The 21,484-nt window shown below is 47.0% G+C and overlaps 1 protein-coding gene and 1 long non-coding RNA gene across 2 annotated transcripts in view; one reads left to right on the plus strand and one right to left on the minus strand.

Moving 5' to 3' along the window:
- The window catches only part of LOC310767883, a 936,392-nt gene that overhangs the window by 781,438 nt on the left and 133,470 nt on the right, over nucleotides 1-21,484 (minus strand). The gene's annotated exons all lie outside the window — the stretch shown is intronic.
- HPCA (hippocalcin) overlaps nucleotides 20,621-21,484 on the plus strand; it is a 28,881-nt gene continuing 28,017 nt past the window's right edge. The window contains exon 1 of the mRNA XM_083625376.1: nucleotides 20,621-21,139. The gene's annotated coding sequence lies outside the window, so the exon portion shown is untranslated. The remainder of the gene's footprint in view (nucleotides 21,140-21,484) is intronic.

Consider the following 21,484-nt stretch of genomic DNA (forward strand, 5'->3'; position numbering starts at 1 on the left):
CCATTAAGCTTGATGAAGAGTTCTGGAGAATCTCAAAAGTTTGCACCCTATTTTCTGACATTTTGGTTGGCCTAAGAAAGCTTTTTCCCTAATATGGATGTTGGCATTTGCAGCTTTCTCATTTCTACTACCTGACTGGCACTGTTTTTCTCTTGGGTCAGTGGCCTTATCTCCTCCTGATTTCTTTCAGATCAGCTGCTGAGTTCAGAATCTTCAGCTAGCCCAAACTGCAGCATCCAATTCCAAGCGCCAGGAGCTGTGCAGAAGCTGCTACAACTGCAATTGTTCATCCTCCTCCTCCACCACTGGCCTCCAGCTTCTCCCAAGTTCAATTAAAAGCACTGATCATTGCCATTAGAGCTTATTGCCATTAGGGTAAGAGACCAGGGTACTTGAAGGACCATTCCCCATCCTTCATGGACTTTGGATGCCAGACCAGCCTTCCCCACCCCTCATCTGGTGTCCTCCAGATAACCATGTTGATTGGGGCTGGTGGGAGTTAGTCCAAAACATCTGCAAGGCATCAGGCCATGGCAGGTTTATGTTCCAGGCAGTGGCGTAGCGTGGGGGGTGCAGGGGGGGCCGGCTGCACCGGGCACAACATCTGGGGGTTAGGGTTAGGGGGCGCAAATCCACGGGTTAGGGGGCACAAATTACTTGCCTTGCCCCGGGTGCTGACAACCCACGCTACGCCACTGGTTCCAGGAGGCTTAGGATTTGGCTCACTGCTGAACAATGTGCTGATGGTTATCCACTGTGCGGTTTGGCTTGGTTTGGTGTGTGGTTTTTACCTCATTACATGATTGCTCTTCAATTACATTGTGCCTCACTGCTTTGAGCATCTTATTGTGAGCTGGGAAGGCAGGCCATAAATACTATAAATTAATAACTATCCAGCCTAAATGGAGTGAGGTACCATCTAAACAAGTCCTTGTAAAAACATCCGTTACAAAACTTGACCTTAGATACAGTTTTGTTAAAGCTGGGCTCAGGTTTCAGCTCTTTCTCACTCTTTTTCCTGTTAAGTGCTGGATTTTTCCTAGCTCAGTCCAGAATGCTTCTGTACAGTTTACTCATCAGCCCATCTAATATCTTTCCTGGAAGAAACAATTCAGCATCCTTTTTTTATTTCACAGGGGCCAACCAGGCCTGGCAGCAGCGTTCATCAGGTCTGGCAATGGCAAAGGGTCCCAGAGGGTCAGAAGGGCCCTTCACTGGCCTCATCTGGTTGCCTCACCCTCCCAGCCCTCCCTGCCAGGCCCCTAGATGGCTGTTCCAGCCATTGCCAGATGGTGGCAGAGCCTCTTTTGAATGGGCAATGCTTGACTCCTGCCCACAATGGCTGCCCACCATCTTAACTGACTTAAAATGCAGTGCCCCAGCCTATAGATAATTATTATAATATGTATTATTTTAAAAATTATTTCTACCCCACCCATCTGGCTGGGTTGCTCCAGCCACTCTATGAAATAAAGCCAATGGATTTATGGAATATATAGATTAGAATGATAAGATCTATAGGTCTCACAGAGCTGCAGCTGGAGCATGGCATTTTCGATCAATCAAGAGGGGGGCAATTGCCCCCACAGATGCAGGCAGGACCAGCCAAGCTTCATTCCCATTTAGACATGAAATGTCATGCCCGGGGTGGGGATGGGGGTGAGAGGTATTCAGGGAGGAGAGAGCTGGGTGGCATTGCTGCCCCGGTGGGAACAGCAGCAGAAAAAATACTGCACAGTTATCGGTTCAGTGTTTTATGAGTTTGGTTCATGAAATTCCATTTTGTTATTTGGGTTGCAAGAATCGAGTTCAATAAAAAATACTTTTTAAAAAGTTTTTTGGGGGCAGATGTTGGGCTCATTAGAAACAACCATGCTGAGACACCTTCCCTTGAAGCTGGCACTGGAGCAACCTGGCTCTCTTCAAGGTATGAGATGACACCAAGGGCCCAGAGGCAATGCTTAAAAACCTTTTGATGGATGCCCCCGTTGAGCAGGTTATTATTAACCCTAGTAAGGGGTTAATAATAAGGGACACGGGTGGCGCTGTGGGTTAAGCCACAGAGCCCAGGACTTGCCGATCAGAAGGTTGGCGGTTCGAATCCCCGAGACGGGGTGAGCTCCCGTTGCTCGGTCCCTGCTCCTGCCAACCTAGCAGTTCGAAAGCACGTCAAAGTGCAAGTAGATAAATAGGTACCGCTCCGGCGGGAAGGTAAACGGCATTTCCGTGCACTGCTCTGGTTCACCAGAAGCAGCTTAGTCATGCTGGCCACATGACCCGGAAGCTGTACGCCGGCTCCCTCGGCCAATAAAGCGAGATGAGCCCCATAGTCGGTCACGACTAGACCTAATGGTCAGGGGTCCCTTTACTTTTTACTGTGCATAAAGAAAACCCCCACCAGTTTAGGTTAGGAGTTGTATCTCTGCTCTCTCCACAGAGAGGAAGAGGGAAGATCTTGCATAATTTGAAAGCAAATCACATGGTGTTTTTTTCCTCCTCCTCCTCCTCCTCCTCCTCCTCCTCCTCCTCCTCCTCCTCCTCTTCTTCTTCTTCTTCTTCTTCTTCTTCTTCTTCTTCTTCTTCTTCTTCTTCTCTCTCTCTCTCTTCGTTTATGTGTAGATTTCATTAATTTATCGGGAGACGGTTCCCCCATTCCCACCGCTCTGAAACTGATAAGCCAGGCAACGCAAACTCCGGGGCTATTGCCCAGGCAGCCAGAAGGGGGAGCTCCATGATCACAGCAAAGAAGGGTGTGGCAGCCTTCCAACCTTTCAAACGATGCTCGTCGGCCGGGGAGGTCCAGAGATATCCCTGCTTTAAGGGATTGTGCCTTTAGGAGCTGTCTGAGTGCAGAAATTTATGAGGTGAAGTTATTCTCTGGCGTGGTGGTAGAGCGGCGTGCAGTGGGGAGCTTCACCGATTTGATTTCTGTGTGCCCAGGTACAGGGTCAGTAGAAATCGGTGGTCTTCCTGCAAGATTGGCCATCTGAAAGAGCTCTGTATAAAAGAAAGCTCATCCTTCCAAAGTGGATCCTGTTGCCATGGATACCTTGTTCCTGTTCATCTTGCAAACCCAGGAAACCCCTTCGAGTTTTTGCATCTTACACAGAACAGCAGGCTGTGGTTCCCCCGGGGGTGGTGGGGGAGGGGGAGATAATATACGGAGCTTGACATCCTCTGAAATCTCCAGTTGAAGGGGACTGGTGTGAGCAAATAAGGTGTGGCCAAGAAAGGAAGCCAAATGTGCTTGTATAAAGCACCTTCAAAGCACATTTCTTCCCTCAGAGATTTCTGGGCACTGTAGTTTGCTAAGGGTTGCTGGGCAATGTAATTCTGTGGGAGGTGAACTATAGTACCCAGAGTTCTTTGAGGGAAAGAGTTGGTTTTGAACGTTCTTTAAAGGCCTAGTGTGTTTTCTCACCCCCCTCCCATCCCACCCCACAGAACAAAAGTCTTTAAGTCATTTCCATACAGGGTCTTTCTTATTGGTTCTATTACAGTGGTACCTCAGGTTAAGTACTTAATTCGTCCCGGAGGTCCATACTTAACCTGAAACTGTTCTTAACCTGAAGCACCACTTTAGCTAATGGGGCCTCACACTGCTGCCTCACCGCCGCCATGCGATTTCTGTTTTCATCCTGAAGCAAAGTTCGTAACCTGAAGCACTATTTCTGGGTTAGCAGAGTCTGTAACCTGAAGCGTATGTAACCTGAAGCGTATGTAACCCGAGGTACCACTGTATAGTGGAGCTGCACCCAGGGCCATTTGTCAGGTTAGCAACAGAGTCCTCTGTATGTCTACTCAGAATTGTGGTCCACTGAGTTGAATGGGGCTTACTCTGAAGTGAGTGGCTACAGAATGGCAGTCTGCATGTGTTGAATATATGAACCTGCTCACTGGACATATTCCTCTTTCTGCTTCCCAGTGTTACTGCTGCCTAGAGATGGTGATGGAATTCAAGTCAGTTCACATTTAAAGCCGCACCTAAATAATTCACACTTTGTCATATGTGACCCTTGTTTTGCCATGCACTTCTCCAGCCAAGTCATCTGTACAGAAATGCATCTACTGGAGTGAGGTGCAAAAGAAAAGTTCCTATTACTTTTTATTTCTGTCTTGGAGGTTTTATTAAACATGATCAGAGGGGACCAGCTGGTTAAAGGGATTTAGGTTGGAGCTAAACAATATAAACTGAGAGCGTTTGCAGATGATCTAGTATTAACTTTACAAGAGCCAGACACTAGTACGAGAAGAGTTTTAGAGCTAATACAAGTATTTGGTCAAGTAGCAGGATTTAAGTTGAACAAACAGAAAACGAAAGTATTGGATAAAAACCTAACAGTGGCTGAAAGAGAGAAGTTTCAGAGTGAAACTGGTTTAATGGTAGCAAAGAAGGTGAAATACCTGGGGATTAACTTGACATCTAAGAATGTGAATTTATTTAAAGATAACTATGAGAAATGTTGGTCAGAAGTTAAGAAAGATTTAGAAGTATGGTCAAATTTGAAACTTTCCTTGTTAGGCCGAATCGCTGTTATTAAGATGAATGTCTTGCCGAGAATGTTGTTTTTGTTTCAAACATTGCAGATTTTGGATAAAATGGATTGTTTCAAGAGGTGGCAAAAAGACATATCAGAATAAAATTTAAGATACTAACTGATGCAAAAGAAAGAGGGGGGTTTGCCCTGCCGGACTTAAAGTTGTATTATGAATCAGCGGCTTTCTGCTGGCTGAAAAGCTGGCTGCTTCTTGAAAACACAGACATTTTGGATTTGGAAGGGTTCAATAACAGATTTGGCTGGCATGCATACATATGGTATGACAAGGTTAAAACTCATCAAGGTTTCAAAAACCATATTGTTAGGAAAGCATTGTATAATGTTTGGATTCGGTACAAAGATTTGTTGGAAAACAAAACCCCTAGGTGGTTGTCACCAATGGAAGCTAAGGAAGTGAAAAAACTTAATATGGAATCCAAATGGCCAAAATATTGGGAAATTATAGAACATGAGGAGGGAAAAGTGAAATTGCAGAGCTATGAGAAATTGAAGTCAAAAGTAAGAGACTGGCTTCATTACTACCAGATAAATGAAGTTTTTAAACTGGACAGGAAAATTGGCTTCCAGGTGGAGAGGTCAAAACTAGAAACAGAGCTATTGGAACCCAATACTAAGAATCTGTCAAGAATGTATAACTTGCTGTTGAAATGGAATACACAGGATGAGACGGTTAAATCAGCTATGATTAAATGGGCACAAGACATTGGGCATGACATTATGTTTGCTGACTGGGAACAGTTATGGACTACCGGTATAAAGTTTACGGCATGCAATGCCTTAAGAGAGAACATTATGAAAATGATTTATAGGTGGTACATGACCCCAGTCAAGCTTGCAAAAATCTATCATACGCCCAATAATAAATGCTGGAAATGTAAGGAAACTGAAGGTACTTTCTACCACCTTTGGTGGACGTGCCCAAGGATCAAGGTCTTCTGGGAAATGATTTATAATGAATTGAAAAAGGTGCTTAAATGCACTTTCGTGAAGAAACCAGAAGCCTTCCTCCTGGGCATGGTAGGCCAATTGGTGTCAAAGAAAGATAGGACGTTTTTCATGTATGCTACAACAGCAGCAAGAGTACTCTTAGCAAAGTATTGGAAGACACAAGAGCTACCCACACTGGAAGAATGGCAGACCAAGGTGATCGACTACATGGGACTGGTGGAGATGACTGGCAGAATCCGTGACCAAGGGAAAGAGACGGTGGAAGAAGATTGGAAGAAATTCAAAGTTTATCTTAAGAACTGTTGTAAAATTAATGAATGTTAAAATGTCTTGGGTAACGCAAAATAGAATTGCAGTGATAAACAATTGGATATGAGAAAAAAGATTTAAAGAAAGTGCTATAAGAAATTGAAATTAGGGGTTGCTGGAATGATTTAAAACAGGGATGCAGAAAGGGGAGGTATGGGGAAGTCGCTGAAAGAAGGTTTAAGGAAAGAAAGGTTAAGAAATTATACGTGTTTATATGTTTGTTTGTTTATGTATTGTGTTGTATTGTCTTTTATTATGTGTTGAAAAACCAATAAAAAATTATTAAAAAAAAGAAAAAGAAAAGTTCCTATAATAGTGAAGATAACATACAAAAGTGTATCTTCAATGTGTGGTGTAATGGTTAGTGTTGGACTGGGACCTGGGAGACTAGGGTTCAAATCCCCAATCAGCCATGAAGCTCACTGGGTGATCTGGGGCCAGTCACTATCTCTTAGCCTAACCTACCTCACAGGGTTGTTGTGAGGATGAAATGGGTTGGAGGATAACCATTTATACCACCTTGAGATCCTTGGATGGTGCTATATCAATGTGGTAAATACAAACAAGCAAGCAAATATCTTGTTAGGCGAAATGGCTTTGTAAAAATGTGTACATTGGGAGAAGCCCACACTAAAATGTTCATTAATTTTCATGATAACTTTTTTAAAAAAAAAAATATCACAAGCTGGTGTTGAAATACAGAGAAAGTGAAAGGAACCAAAATTGACAGGTGTTCCCCCAGCGCTCCAGCTTGCTTCACTCTGCCTTACTCCAAAAACCAAAGTAGGAAACAGAAATGAAACAACCCAGGACTGAGAGTCAGATGCATACTGAGTATATTAGAGGAGCTTTAAATGCATGTTTGGTAGGTAGAATATAAGAAAGGTAGAGGGTAAATAAATATCCATATGTGAGAGACTGGTATTGGTTCTTCCGTTACCCTCTGGGTTTCAGGGTAAACTGTAGAGCTATCAGACTTACTTATGAATATAAATCATCTACTTTAAACAACCCAGTTTCAAAGGTGGGGGGGCAGGACTTGCAGAAGGAGAACAAAAGTGGGGAGCCCCAAACGACTCCATCATGGTTTGCCTAGAAGACAGGAAAGGAGAAAAAGAGTTTCTTGCTCAGTGTCAGAGAAGTTGGGATTCAGTGGCTGTGCTTATATGTCATCTTTCTTCCCGAGAGCTTCCAAGTTGAGGCATGACATGGAAGAGTAGGAGGCTGTGGATGTGCACAAATAGCCCCTTTCACATTCTTGAAGGCAGCACAGCCGTGCCATTGTGGCTCACAGTATGCCTGCTTATTTGCTAATTATTGTTCTTCCTGGTCAAACAGATTTTGCAGGGGGCGGTCATACAGCTTCAGGGTCTGGGGCAAGGCAAGTTGGTGATAGCCATCCCTTGATTTCTCAGCATCTGGTGGTCACAGGTAGACTGGCTTGAAACATGGATGCTCCACTTAGCTGATAGCCACTAGCTGACCTCTCCTCTGCAATACATAGCTAATTCTTTTGCTTAAAGTCGCAAATAATTGGACATGCATTTACATCGCTACAGGGTAGGACTTTCGTTTATCTCTGAGGACTTCTTCTTAAACCATGAAGACAACTATTGTGGCCCGACAGGAATTGAACTGGAAACTGCAACCACCATTTTAAGATGTGAATAACACCACACAGGGAACTAAAGGGCAGAGAGGGTTGCCAACTTTTCAGCAAGCCTCTGTTCCTATGCTTTTGACAGCAGCTTGATACGCAATTACATATCAAGATACAATCCTGTGCCTGTGAAAAGCTCCCCCTGGGACACCCTGCGGATCAGTGTGCCCTGGCAGTCTCAGGAGCAGGGTCTGGCTTAGAAATTGGGAAGGGGGCAGATCTCCTCTTTCTCTGCATCTAAAAGAAGCCTTGAGGATCTGCTCCATATAACCAAAAGCTCTCCTGCCTCTCCAGAACAGAGACCAGCAAGCAGCCAGATGCCTCCAAGCTCACCTCCCACGCCTGCCTTCTGCTTGGTGTAACCCACGGGCGCTGCATTCATTGTCAACGCTCCATTTTTCATTGGGACTCAAATGTTTATTCATCCCCCCACCACCTCCTGGTGGAAATCCTGAGGACAGCCTGTCCTGAAGCCTGATACCAGAGTAGCAGCTCCACACACCTCCTCCGTTGCCAGTGAGAATGAATAAAACATGATTGTCTGAATCCGCTCTCAGAGGACAAGGTGCTGGAATGGTTGGAGGGTTCCTGTCATCTCCTCTGAGAATTAATTTTCTCTTGTCGTTTTCCTCTCTGGTTTCAGTTAGACTGGGCTCCCTCCCTCCCTCCCTCCCTCTCCCCCCCAGCTGCCGCCTGTTCTCTGGGGTAGCGTAGAAGGAATGTGCTGTTCAGAAGAAAACAGTGGAACAGATTCCTCAAATGCAATGTTCAGATTCACATTTCCTTCCCATTCAGAGAGCTCATGTGCAAAGTCACGCCTGGTGCTTCAGCCTGCTGGCCTGGCCTCGCAAATGCATATTTAGGGTGGGGTGCCAGAATGCATTTGAAATGTTCATAGCAACGCACTGAAGGCATCGGTGCTAGTGAAAATGAAGACTACCTACACTTATAGAATTAAACGGGTTTAATGGTAATGCCTTCTCCATAAGGAACTCTTAATATTGCGATTCTGTGACCTGGATTTGCACGGCACGAGAGGATTTCTGGATGTTCAAGGCCACAAAGTGGGTTTTTAGAGTCTTCATATCATGAAGACTTGGATTTCCACCTAGCTTCCCACCTCAAGTTTTGAACCCGGCTTCCATCAGATAGCTCTCGCTTAAAGAAATATAATTTTTCTTCTGAAAGGCATGTCTTGTATTGATTTCTCCTCAGTATTTTGCATACACTGACCTGGTTCGAGTGATGCTAAGCCAAACCATAGCTGCTTAGTGCCAATGTGTGAGGCTGCAGGCTCCCAGGGAAAAGATTCTGACCTTGTTGCTCCTCCCTGGTTGTTATGCGGCTGCACCATATGGAGCTATGTAGCCATGGTTTGCTCTTTGTTTGCTGCTCATGGTTTGTCTAGGAGAGCCATGGTCTGGCTTAGCATGCCATGCCAACCAGGCACATATCTTAGTCATCCTCGCAACATCCCTGCAAGGCAGACAGTATTATTGGCTGCCTTAGCAGGGCCCATCTAGCTCAGTATTGTTGATGATGGCTAGCAGGAACCCTCTGAGGTTTTAGGTGATGCTGAAGATTGAACCTGAGACCGTTTGCATATAAAACAGGTGTCCTGCCTCTGAGCAGTCCAGTGCTAAGATGGGGGGGGGACTGGCTTGTATGTGGAGATATGGGTTAGGGGAGGTCATAAAAAAGAAAGAAATCATTCCCGGAACTATAAACTTTCCCCACTCTTCAGAGATGCCCCCTTGCAATGTAGCGATGAAATGCTCAGGCTTGGGTGGGTGTATTATCTAGGTCCTGGAGAGCAAAGCAGGGAAGATCGTGAGAGAGAAGGAAGGAAAACTGGTGCCCTCCAAGGACCTGAAGAACAGCATTGGCACAAGGCTTATGGACCAGTTCCAAGGTTTGCAAGCCTGAAGAGGCATGATCTTTCTGCAGTGGTCTTCCCCAGGTGAGGGGGTCTCCAGAGGTTTTGGACTACAACTCCCAGCACTTGGGGAAGACAGTCTTCAGGTGTGGAGAAAAAACTGTGTTGTGGTTCTCACTTGCCTATAGTTTAGCCATGTTATTCCATGGAGGTTGCTCTGGCTCCCCTGAGAGATAAACCTTAAAACCATCTTTCTGGCACACAGTAAATGCCATTGTTACCATCCTTCTTCTCCAGCGTGCATACAAAAGAGGAGGGTCCCTTTTTCTTCAGCAGCTGCCCTGCTTTGACATTGCCCTCTCCTCTCCCCCCTCTCCCATCTCTGAGCCCGTTCTGACCTTGACCATTGCTGAGCTTGGAGCACAGATAACATGCCCACAGAAGTAGAGAGGGGTGCATGCTTGTGTGTGTGTGTGTGTGTGTGTGTGTGTGTGTGTGTGTGTGCATTGTCCATTATTAAATGAATCCCCTGCCTCCCACAACCGAAACCGCCTTAAGTCTAGATTTAGCCAGAGTACAGCTTCCATTTCAGATGAGAGCAGAGACATCACAAAAGGCTTTGTATTCCAGGAAACCTCGTTAGAGGTTTAAATTATACGAATGGGCTTTTGAGCAGAGATCCTCATTATCTGGGCATTTGCAATTAATCCCCTGCTTTCCCATTTCTCTCTCTCTCTCTCTCTCTCCCCTCCCCCCTCTCCTCCCCCACAAATGCTCCGGATTCCTGGCTCCACAGCCCGATTTACCTTGACTGTCCCTTTCGATTTTGTAGGGTCGTGTGCAGCACCAGGACAGGAGTTAGAGATGTATGTTGTGGGTGATAGGGAAATATTGGAGATGATCACAAGCAGGTCCTGGGGATAAAGCCAGCAGCCCAGCCAGACAGTCCCTCGGGATATTTGGCATAATTTTTCCCCTGGCAGAAAAAAGGATATGCTTTGCACTCCCTGTTTTTGTGACGCTGAAGGGTTTTCCCTCCTTCCTTTTGGAGAGAGTCCCACTAAGGTGATTGCTAGAGGACAACAAGGCCTGGAAATAAGTCCATCAAAGTCACTAGCCTGCTTCCTGACACAGATCTAGCCTGGGGGACTAGGGGAACAGACCTAGCCTGTTCTCACCGCAAAGGGGAGAAATGCAATCCAGCTCTTCCAGATTACTAAAAGCCCACACCTGGTCACCTGGAAACCATCCTTACTCACCATATTTAGTAACATCTACATGAAACCAGAGTGAGGTCAGCCATGGTCTGGGTACTGGGTATCATCACAGGACTACGCCCTTTTTCTTCTTCTTTGCATCTCATTCAGGTGAGCCAGCAGATGTGCTGAATTGGCGCTTGGGACCAGTAATGGCCTGCATGTGGGCCACTCAACTGAATCTCATTCCTGACAAAACTAAGGTACTGTTGGTCGTGCTTCTGACAAGGGTCACCATCTTTTCTGGAGAGATTGCACAACTTTGAAGGAACAAGTTTGCTCTCTTTTGGAAGGTGCATTGATCCAGATTTGTCTCTTGAGATCTCAGTGGTACTTTGTGTGCCTCACCTGCTTGGATAGCCTTTGTAGGCTCCCACTCTGCCAGGTCATTATGCTGCAAGCTTGCCAGTTCCGTGCTACTTTTGTAATCATTTATCAGATCTGAATACATCTGCACACTGGCAAAATCTCGGCTGAGCCGGTACGGTGAATAGACTAGTTATTCTCCCCCACCTAACCCTTGCAGGGTTGTTGTGAAAATAAAATGACGGGGAGAGCTGTGTACACAGCCTGGAACTCCTTGGAGAAAAGGCAGGGTAAGAATGAAATAAATAAATGTCAAAATATGGAAGCAAGCGTGAGATAACAATTTCATAAACGGCCGTGACAGTTAGGGCATTGCCGTAAGAACACTCAATCACCAAAATAGCCTGTGAATAAGCCGCCATGGTCCCTGAATTCTCCATGCCACCAATTAAAATTGGCTGCACTGATTAATCAATTAAGGCTGCTTCCAGATGGACTGCTGCTAGTGCTAATCAATCATTGCTCTTCCTCTGGAAGCTACAAGCAAAATTGCAGTTGGCTTCAGACACTGTTGGGGTTGTTTCACCCCTTCCCTCTATACTTATCCCTCTGTGCTTTGCCCACACCACTGGAGGTGACACTGCTGCTGTGGGGAGGGGGTGGCAGCTAATTTCACCCGAGCAATCATTGTGGGTGTGCACAATACGAGCAATCCTTTGAAATAACAGTGTGTATTGAGTGCTGTGTGTGCTTCTTCACTTAACAGTGATTGCCGATCAATGCCCATTAAATCACTGTGAACTGTAGAGCTGAAAGGGACCCCAAAGTTCATCTGTTCCAACCCATGGCTTAGGGCAGGGGGCTCATTGTTACATCCCAGTCTCTGCTTAAAATCCTTTAACAACTACTGCCTTCTCATGCAAATCTGTTCCAAGGTCAAACAGCACATACTGTTGGGACATTCTTCCTAATGTTTAATCTAAATGTGTTTTCTTGTCCAGGTCCTACCCTCTGGAGCAATGGCTGATGGGAGTTGTAGTCCAGAGGGCACCAGGGTGGCGGAGGCTGCTCTAGAGCAATACAGATGGAGCATCTGCTCCACCATCTGCCCTTCAAGATATCTGAAGGTGGCTTCCATACAACCAGTTAAATGTCACTTTTATCACCTCCTTCAACCTTTTCCCCAGAACCCCATCATCACTGCAAGGGAGGCACTTCTTGCATTCTCAGTTGTGCAGGATATTGTACACCAGTAGTAATGCCTTGGCTTGGTCCCATTGGTTAACTAGCAGCCAGCGCAGTGTTCTCAAGATCTTTGCAATATGATCTCTCTTCCCTGCCCAGGCAACATCCTGCTACAGCCTTCAGGCAGCCCCATACACAGTGCATTGCAGCAGTCCAGATTGGAGAAGGGTCATTAGAGTTTGGGTTACTGATGCCAGGCTGTCTAGGAATAGCAGTTCTCCAGCTTGCTGGGGCTACGAAAGCTGCTTACTTTCACTCAGGTTCTTCCTGTATTTATTTCTGCTAAAGCAAATGTTTCCCAATTGCCCTGTGCTCTTTCTTCCAAAAAAAAAATTTTTTTTAAAAGATATTTATTGAAGTTTTACAAAAACATAAATTTAAAAAATCATATAAAAAAATGAAATACAATAAAAGAAACATAGAAAAATACATAAAAGAAGAAAAAGAAGAGTAAAAACAAATCCATTTTTGTACCCCTAACTCATTATCTTATTTCCTTGGCCTCCTCACACCTCCCCTTTTTGTATCCCCATTTAAATAATCAAATCAGCAAATCCTTACCCTCTTTCGTTTATCTTAACTCTATATCTTGACATATTATAACTCTATATTTTCATCCATTATCCGTTCAATTTTGCATACTCTTGTTAACTTTGTTGCTAATGCCACTTATTTCTTTCTTCCAAAAAATAAGGCAAATGGAGAACTTGCTAGGCTCTTCTGTCTAGGAAGGGGTTTTCCAGCAGCAAATACTGCTCAAGGTTGGCACTCTTGGAAATTCTCCTTGCCGTGCAAAATCTGTGACTCGCGTGCAAAATCTGTGGCAAGGTCGGCACTCTTGAGTGGAAGAAATTCTTCTCCAGCTGCCATGGCAACTTGAGGGAATACCTGCAGATTTCCCTCCAGAAAGGGGGAAAGGGAGGGAGGGAGGGGAAAGGCTGCCGCAGCATCTGCCAGCAGGGTCCTGGGAGGGTTCTTGTCTGCCCCTGGGAATCTTTGAGCACAAGAAACCAGGAGGAGACTCTTGTTCCCTTGAGAGGCAGACAGGAAGAAAACTGCAGAGCAGGCAGAATTCTGTCAGCAACTGCACAGAAGGACAAATGGGGACTGGGGAGGGTGGGGAGTCTGTTGGGGGCTGGTGGCCTTGTGGCGTTTGGGAATAGGTCTTGGTCAACTCAGAGGGAGGACAGATGAGGCGACACACTTATTCCATTCTGAATAATGGAAGCCTCAACTGAGAAAACAAAATCAAAAGACAGATCTAGGGTTGCAAACTGGCGAGCACAAAAAAGGACCCACGAACCCCACAGATCAAAGCACAGCTAGAAAGGCCCATTAATAAGTTGGCAACCATACCGAGTCAGGCCATTGGTCCATCTAGTTCAGTACTGACTACAGTGAGTGGCAGGGGGTCTCCAGGGTTTCAGGCTGGGGTCTTGCCCAGCTCCACTTGGCGATGCAGTCAGGGATTGGGCATGGGATTTTCTGTTGTGTGGAAAGGAGATGCTCTGCCACTGAGACTGTGGCTTAGTGTGGGGAGCTAGGAGGGGAAGGGGCATCTGTGTGAGGGCATCTGCCTTGCAAGCAAAAGGTTCCTGGTTTGGTCCCCAGCATCTCCACGTAGGGTTGGGAGGGACTTTGACCTGAATTCCTGGAGTCCCGCTGCCAGTCAGCATTGGCAATGCTGGATGGACTAATGATCTGACTCCATATGTTATGAGTTTGGGGAGGGGGAAGAAGGCTGTATGTGAGATCCTTCTAACCCCTGGATCCAGCAAGTGCTAAAATATAAGCCAGGCTAGCTTCCTGTGCTGAGGCGATCACCTGGGTGATGGGTCATTCAGGTAAACAAAGGAAAGGGGCTCTGTGAGAGACGGCAAATGGGTGGCAGCTTCCAGTTAGTTAGAAGGACAAAGCCAGAGTTTAGAGCTGATTTGCAGTCAGGTGGGCCAGAATCAAAGCAGCAAACAGGGAAGCAATAGAAACAAGGCAATGGTTGATTTCTGTTTGAATCAAAGGCTGTGCTTATGGGAAAAACAAGACTTCTCTGAGCTGTTAATGCTGTGAGCTCCTCCACCGTAGGCTCAGGCTATATGTGTGTGTAAAAACAAACCATATACAGTGGTACCTCGGGTTACATACGCTTCAGGTTACAGACTATGCTAACCCAGAAATAGTACCTTGGGTTAAGAACTTTGCTTCAGGATGAGAACAGAAATCCTGCTCCGGCGGCGCAGCAGCAGCAGGAGGCCCCATTAGCTAAAGTAGTGCTTCAGGTTAAGAACAGTTTCCAGTTAAGAACAGACCTCTGGAACAAATTAAGTATTTAACCCGAGGTACCACTGTATCATAAAGACACCACAGTCTCTGCTATGCTGAGAGCCAGTGTGGTGTAGTGGTTAAGAGTGGTAGACTCGTAATCTGGTGAACCGGGTTCGCTTCCCCGCTCCTCCACATGCAGCTGCTGGGTGACCTTGGGCCAGTCACACTTCTCTGAAGTCTCTCAGCCCCACTCACATCACAGAGTGTTTGTTGTGGGGAAGGAAGGGAAAGGAGAATGTTAGCCGCTTTGAGACTCCTTCGGGTAGTGATAAAGCGGGATATCAAATCCAAACTCTTCTCATTTCCAAAAGGAACCACAAAGTGTTTGGAACCCCTGGAATCTCATACCACTTGGAGATTGGGGTGGCATGCAACAAATCCAAAGCAACTTCCTATGTTCCTGTTTTCCATCCAGTTGCAAAGAGTGGGTGCTCCTGTGCTTTTTATCACTGTACAGAAGAGGAGTTTTTGTCTGGTGCAGCTAACTGGGCAGGATTGAGAAAAGTGAATGTGGTTCTAACCTCTTTTAATTAAACTAACCCCTTTTTTAAAATGACAGGTTAGTGGTCATTGCAACATCCTGTAACAAGGAGTCCCATGTATTAATTGGTATGCTGCATGAAGAGGCCCTTCCTTTTGAGCATCCTAAATTTGCTGGCCACCCAGTTGTTTGGATGAGTTCTGGAGCTGAGAGAAAGAGAGAGGGAGCATTTTTGCTTTTGTCTGAATGACTAAAATAGACTAGACATCAGAATTCTGATCACCGATCTGCATTCACTGTCTCCAGCATCTCATCTTAGTCTGCTCCTAAAATCCACTGCCTTCATGAATGTAATTGGCCACTATGGTGCACCCATCCACATTCATCATCCTTTTCCTAAATGAAAAGGTTTTTCTTCGTAAGGAAGATGCTACAAATGTGCTTTCTGGATCAGTAATCTAACAATGTCTGTTAGACAAGATTAACAGCCAGTCCAGGTTGCCCAAGACAGTTGTCCATGGGAAGCTCATGAGCAAAGCAAGAAGCTGGTGGCTGGTGCCCATTGGGACTGGAAGGGTGGGAGGCAGGGATCCCAACAGTAGGTGGTGCCAGACCCAATGAAAGGCAGAGCCAACTCATTTTGGCTTGGTCCCCATCCTCCTCCCTGCTGAGTTCTGCAAGGAGCAGCCCTGAGACAAAGGAAGAGGAAGGTATTTGCTTCCACCCCATGGACTGGTTGTAAGTAACAAGGTGGGGGGGGGGGAGGCTGGCAAAGGACAAACCATGCTTGGTACATTCACCCTAATGGGCAAGCCTCCACTGAAGCTGATGGCCTTCCATCCAACATCTTGAAGGTATTTTTGTACCTTCTCTAAGGCTGCAGTCCTGGGCACACTTACTAGGGCAGGTATGGTGAACTTGTCCTCCCCACCACAACATTCTGAGACTATAGCTCCCATCATTGCTGGCTACTGACCATGCTGGCTATGGCTGATGGGAGTTGGTGTCCAACCACACCTGAAGTGCCACAGGTTTCTTATCACTGTGCAATTGAAGTCTATGGGATTTGTTTCTGATTAAGCACACAGAGGATCTGGCCACACCTCCTTTTCTGCTATATTGCCCTCCTTGGACAAGGTTCTGTCTCCATGGGTTTTAGTGCCTAGACTGCCTTCCAAAACCAAATGGGTTCACATAATTGCTTTCCAGGGATAATGAAGTGTGATGCCTTTCTCTTCTTCTCCAGGGCTATGTGGTCTGCACCATGTGCCCTGTTTTCTAAACTGCTGGCAGCAGGCCCCATCTCCCTCCTGAAATCCATGCCAACCCAAGGGATTAGCATGGTTTTAGGGAACGGTTTTTCGAATCGGAAATGGGATGCTTTCAAATCGCTCTGCGTCAATCATTTTGCTGTCACTCATGCAGCAGAGGATTAAAATAGCTATGAAGATGATTATCGGGGGGAGGGTGATCACCTGCTTGGGAAGTAGGGGAGCCAAACAGACCCCCACAAACCAGGGAATCTTTGTCTTTGATCTGCATAGAAGCCGTCTATCAAAACAATAAGGTACCTTCAAGATCATAAATGTTGCTCCATTTTGTTCATGTTCAGTTGATTCACCATGAAGATAATGTTAATCTTTTTTCTGTCCCTAACAGTCCCTTAATAGAACTGTTTTGAACCTTTTTGCAAAAAAATGTGTCCTTCTTAGAATGCACATTATTTTGTGTGTGGTTTCCCCCCCTATTTGTCACCATTGTGTCTATTTGTATTTGCAGGTCCTTATTGCAGGGATCAGAGGTTGCACTGAGGATCTGCTGGTTGGTCAGGCCTGTTGGAAAAGACAACCACTGTGGTTAGAAAATAGTATCCACCAGCAGGACCAGCAGCAGTTTATTAGGGCACAGACTAGGATGAACAAGACACCCCATCTCTTGGAAGCAATTGTGTATCTATGCATCTGCAGTGTATGCATTATTGTTGGTTAATTCCCGAAGCAGGTGACACCTATTGATGAGAGCAATTTAGGTTGATTAAGCAGGTTGATGTCATCAAACCTTTCTGAACCTCTTGTGTTCATATTTATATAGCAGCCAGGGTTTCAAAACACAACAGTCCTTGATGATGGTCTGGTTGGCTTAGGTGCTTGAGAAGCAAGGTGGTTCTGTGCTCTGGAGCCTGTTGCATCCTGGGTCCCTGATATTAACATGGGGATTTACTCTGCCCTTGCTGCTTGAGCTCAAGGCTGGCCTGAGACGTTTTATTTCTGCCCCGCATCCCAAATACAAATACCAACTTCAGGGGAGATATTTTTCTCATGATCACAGCAGGGGAAGGAAGGAGTAAAACGTCCTGCTCCTGCCAGCTGCAATTCCAGTAATGAATAACATCACCCCCATCCAGGTGATGCCATTTCCTTTTTTAAAAATCTGCATATTAGTTTGGCCCTGACTAGGAAGTCCTTGCTTCAAGTCCTTCCTCCAGCATTAATTCACCAAGCTACTAACTCTCAGACTCTGTTCCTCTATTAGAAATATAGGGGTAATAGAAACCAGAGGCCTTTCTCCTGGGCATGGTCGGCCAATTGGTGCCAAAGAAGGACAGAACATTTTTTATGTATGCTACAACAGCAGCAAGAATACTCATCGCAAAGTATTGGAAGATCTACCCACCTTGGAAGAATGGCAGATGAAAGTGATAGACTATATGGGACTGGCAGAAATGACCGGCAGAATCCGAGACCAGGGAACAGAGACGGCGGAAGAAGATTGGAAGAAATTTAAGGACTATCTTAAGAAACATTGCAAAATTATTGAAGGCTAGAACGATGTTGATTCAGAAATTAAGGAGTTAAAAGCTGTAATGATTATGTGATTAAGAAAAGAAAGGTTAAAAAGTATATAGAAATTAGGGAAAGGATTTGCTGAATTGACTTAATTAGAGAATGGAATACAGAAAGGGGAGGTATGAGGAGGTCGGGAAAGTAAGTTTTATGAATATAAGGGATGGAAACTATACCTGTTTTGTATGTGTGTTCTTTCTTATTGTTTTTGTTTTTATTGTTCTGTTTATTCTGTTTTATATAAATTCCTAAACTTTAATAAATATATTATAAAAAAGAAAGAAATATAGGGGTAATAACCTACCTTGGCTCACCTTAAGGGTGGTTGTTCAAAGGATTGCTGAAAAAACACAGGAAATGTGCTTTGAGCTCTTTAAGACTATGTACACACTATATCTTTAAAGCACATTAGAAACACATTCCCCCCCTCAAATAGTTCTGGGTCCCTGTGATCCCTAAGAGTTGCTGGGAATCATAACTCTGCAAGGGGTAAAGGATGCACCCAACCTAAAGCATTCTCTGCTTTGCTAAGCAGCGGCATTGCTGTCACGCAAATTCCAGAGGGGCTGCCCTTTGAGTCCGTAGCACCTTAAAGACCAACATTTATTGTGGATTAAGCTTTCATGGATTAGAGTCCACTTAATCAGATGCAAATGCAGCCTAGTCCCCCACTGCTCCTGGCCAGGATGCCCGTGTGGTAAAACACACCACGAGAGATCAGTACGACAAACAGTGTGTTGTTGTTGTTTTTTCTTTGTTGCTTAGCGTTCTCTGGGAATCTTGTTAGAGAGATGACTCCCCAGCCCTGCCCAGCAACATCTTCCTAAAGGTTTTATGGTTCCACCCAGAACTGGAAATGGGGCTGTAATTTTAATCACTCTATCAATGTTTATTTGTGTAATTTAGAGCAAGGATGCCTCTTCCTCCCATCTGTCCAGGCCATCTGCTCCTTTCGTCACTCCCAAACAGCCCTGCCTGGCCTTTGATTGAGATGGTGCAGGAGTTTAGGGAAACGGGGGGGGGGGGGGGAATTTACCTGATTCAGAAAGTGCCTGGCACACACAGTGGCTCAAAGTGAGCAGACCCCTGCCGGGACCCCCCAAATGCTACATGATGAGAGAGTGGGCGGAATAGGTGGATGAAATGATAGACCAGCCTGGCGAAAAGTCTGCAAATGCCACTGGTCCACACCATGTTTTGCTTGCCTGCCAATATGAAGCATTTGTGGCATGTTGGTAGCCTGAAAGTTGGAGGTGGGGGAAAGAAAGCTCAGGGGCATTCACCATAGGCACCCATTAGCTCGTATCATCAAAAGTGCAATACTCTTCAGCTTCATCTCAGACAGGTTCTTCTTTCATGTGTCCCCCCATTAGATGCTCCCCATTTTGGGGGGGGGCGTGTTCAAAGCCTGCTAGATGCAAGTAGTTTTGGTGAGCCTTGGAACTAACAAATCCATAGATTATCAAAACCACTTCTTCCAGAATGAATGCATTGAAGTTTCTAAGTTAAGTTTTAAAAAAAATGCACATAGAAATGAAAGTGGTCACCTGACATGAGTGGCCCTTTGCTGGTCTCAGGGTCCCAACCAATGCTCAGCCCTGCTACTCTCTGGAGGTGGTCCTGGAAAGGGGGTAATGCAGAGGGTTGTACAAGCGTCATTGGAGCTTTAGGAACACAGGAAGCTGCCTTATTCAGGATGAGACCATTGCAGTGGCGTAGCGTGGGGGGTGCAGGGGGGGCGGCCGCACCGGGCGCAACATCTGGGGGTTAGGGTTAGGGGGCGCAAATCCACGGGTTAAGGGGCGCAAATCCACGGGTTAGAGGGCGCAAATTACTTGCCTTGCCCCGGGTGCTGACAACCCACGCTACGCCACTGGACCATTGGTCCAGTATTGTCAACACTGACTGGCAGCAGTTTCCCAGGGTTTCAGACAAGGTCTCTCCCAGACCTACAGGGAGACGCTGGGGATTGAACCTGGGACTTTTTGCATGCAAAACAGAAGCTCGGTGTGTCTAATGAGTGTCCCCTTTTTGCTCAGTAGCAGCTGTGGTTGGCAGGGCCCAAAAGTCTGGGATCCAACACCAGTCCATTCAATGACCTTCAACCTCCCACCCCACCCCACTTCCTTTGATGGATATTTATGGTGCTTGTGTTTGGTTTTCTATCCACATCTGCAGAGCAAGAAGTTACATCAGGGAAAGTGAAGCAACAGCCAACACAGGAAATTTGAAGCAGAGAAGTGACAGCCAGTGCAGGCACTTCAAAGCCCCCCAAGAGATCTAGTGCAGACCCCTGATTTCAACAAGCTGCAGAGCACAGGAGACTGCTTCTCACTCATGTTTTTAAGCTCCTGCTATCCAACACACAGAGGGCTATTTTCTCTAGGGCTGCCCTAGCACTACCCTTGCCTCATGGTCTGCAAGAAGGCAGGGAAGCTGCGTCTTCCAAGCCTCCCCTGTTGCCCTCTGGCCAGGTCGCTGCTCTTCAAGGAAGTCACAGAGGCTCCCAAAGGTGCTTCCTCCATATGGCGTGGGGTGGGTGGGGGCATTTGGACTTCAGCATATCTCTTCGGTGGGGCCAGCTACTTCCAAGGAAGGGTCCCTGGGGTGGCGATCTGAAACCGATCTAAAACAGATGTGCGTTTGCTGCCAGGGGTGTTGCAATGGATGCTCCCCCCCGCACCCCCCTCTCACCCTCTTCCTCTTCGTTCCCCCATTTTCTCTCCTTTGCAAACGAGGAAATCGAAACATGCAAATCGCTCCCCCCCCGGTCCATCATCCCCCCCATGTCAATCAAAGCTCCCCTCTCCGCTGCGGGGGGGGGGCGTAATTCTCGGCAGAGTCCTGTAGGCTGGGCGCCTCTTGCGCCCAGTCGGACTGTACCATCCTGGCCCCAAGAAAGGGGAGGGAGGAGGGTTGCTTCGGAGGTGGGCGCCGCGGGGGCCGGCTGCCTTTGAAGCCGGGCGGGGGGGAGTGGGGGAGAGGAGGGGGCCAAGCAGCGCGTGGCTCGGCAGGGAGAGCTCTGCGGGAGTGGGGTCCGGGGGGAGCCCGACGGGTGGAGCCTGAGGGGCCTCCCCTTTCTCTTTTCCCACGTTTGCATTTGCTAGAGCCCCGAGGACCCCCCCCCCGCCCCGCTAAGCCCCGGCAGCGGGCGGGCAGCGCCTCCTCGTCGCCAGCGCCGCGGCTGCTCTGGATGGAGCAGCTGGGAGGAGGAGGAGGAGGAGGAGGAGGAAGCCTGGCGCTGCTGCTGCTGCTGTTGCCGCCGCTCGCTTAGGAGCCGCCTCAGCCGGAGCCAGCCAGCCAGGGAGCCGCCAGTGCCCGCTTCGTCGCCCAGGTAGGTCGCTCGGGGAGGCGGGCGAAGTTGCAGCCAAACGAGCCCGGGAAGGAAGTTGCCATTCCGCCCCCACCGGGGGCAGAGAGCGGCCGTCTAGGAGAGATTGCACCGGGCGGCGGATTGCATTGCGTTGCGTTGCACGTGGGGGTGAAAGGAGCCGGGCGCGTCGGGTCCCCTCCCTCCGATGCAGGCTCCTTGCAGCGAACGAGGGAAGCCCTTTGGCGGGGGGATTCTAGCCGTCTAGGATCGTGACGCTCTTCGTGGGGAAAGGGAGAAGGAGCTCTGTCCTGACACGCCTTTCTTCCCAACACGGATCAGCGGTCTTCGTAACAGTTGCTTGCAACT

Source organism: Podarcis filfolensis (genome assembly GCF_964270895.1).
Source record: "Podarcis filfolensis genome assembly, chromosome: 8".
Taxonomy (NCBI): domain Eukaryota; kingdom Metazoa; phylum Chordata; class Lepidosauria; order Squamata; family Lacertidae; genus Podarcis; species Podarcis filfolensis.